Raw genomic sequence first — 1,729 nt, 5'->3', positions numbered from 1 at the left:
TCACATGTGTTTTATTCTTGCTGATAAGAATAGGAGCAGGTGGCTATGTGTAACAGGAGCTAACCTGGCCTTATTACAATATGGGTTAAAGCTGAAAACAACTCTAACTCTCCGTGTCTTTGTTGGGAATGTCCTCATGTCCATTGTGTGTGGGGAGGGAGCAGAAAAGGCAACAACATGTCATCAGACAAATAATACCGTCTACTGTAACTGAAAGTAAACAGCAGCTTCCTCCCAACTTTTCTAAGTTGATTTAACATCAACCTAACGTCACCTGGGGCCATGTGACAAACAGTCAGGCTTCAGCATGAGCTGGACTTTGTGGGATGACACTGACGTTACCTCCTCCAGCTTCGACCAGCACCGACGGTTCTCTTCACTGTGTTTTACGCTCGCCCGAAGAAACCACTGGCTTTGTTAGGTCTGTTACTATAGTAACGGTATTGCAGCGCTGTGGTAACCAGGAAAACTGGAGGATCCTCAACCGTTGGTAAATGGGACGGTCTGGCCTTCAAAGCACTTCCTGATTGTGGCGCGACGTCATAAATTTTGGTGGCAGTGTTTCCACCAACAGGAGACCAGCTGTTGAGGAAGATTTATTAAAGCTGCAGATTCACATGAGGTCAGAGATCAATTCAAAACAATAAACAATCAATCCCTGCATTATTGTAAACAAACACAACAGCTCTGTACACAATCAATTAAACTAACATTACAAATGTGCAAATATTGATCACTTGATAACTGATCTCCCAGCCATCATTACAATCAAACAATAATCCCGTCGTCTGTGAAAACGAAGCAGAACAGTGTGTTCAACAACTACAGGCTAAAGTCCACTTTGCACATTACACAGAGTGTAAGGCCACACAGGTTGGGAGGAAGAGGAGAGGTGTATGGACCAACACGTTTTCACTCGACCACCTTCAGGTCTGGTCCAGGGTCCTCTGGGCTGCTCAGAGAGCAGATCTCTAGACAGTTGTTGTTTTTGCTGCCCTCCTCTGGACAGACCAGACGGTGTGATTTGCGGTCGGCTTGTCTTTGTTGCCACACGTAAAGTGCAGCAATCATCAGGGCACAGATGCAGAGCACCAGCAGGAAGGAGACAGCCACCATGTGTGAACACATCCTGGAGGATGTTGAAGGGAAGCTGTTTGGGGGACTTTGCTTTGGCAAAGGACGTCCACTTCCTCTGCAGAGTCCTCTGTCCTCCCACATCGTCCTGTAATTGCACACACAGGCATCAGACTGTAGCATCAGATGACATCACATCCTGCTGTCACTTTTTATGTTACCTTGCAGACTTGAGACACACGGGAGATCTGCAGTTCGTCCAGGAAGTTAAACTCTTTCCCAATTTCACTAAAGAAGAAGTAGAGTTTCTTCTCGGCTTGGTCCAGAGAAGAGCCGACAAACGATGGGTCTGAAATACAGGAAGTGATGAAAGGAAGTGTCATGTGGTCAGAATACAGAGAAAAGAGATGTGAGAGCATGTGATCAGCTGACTCAGCTGAGTGGACAGGATACATTTTCTTTACAGAACCAAACTGTCTCAATCAGTGTCAGTGAACAATGAACTGATGGTATCAGATGATAGATCTGATATCTGTAAGAAGACTAGTAGAACGTTCAGACTCAGAGGAAGTGAGTCACTGTTCTGTGGCTTGAAGTCAAAGATGTGACATGAGTGTTTCCATTGTTTCATATTTCTGTGTTGACGACCGAGTGA

This window comes from Parambassis ranga, unplaced genomic scaffold (assembly GCF_900634625.1).
Source record: "Parambassis ranga unplaced genomic scaffold, fParRan2.1 scaffold_31_arrow_ctg1, whole genome shotgun sequence".
In the NCBI taxonomy this organism is placed as follows: Eukaryota; Metazoa; Chordata; class Actinopteri; family Ambassidae; genus Parambassis; species Parambassis ranga.
Note: the sequence above shows the minus strand (reverse complement) of the source record.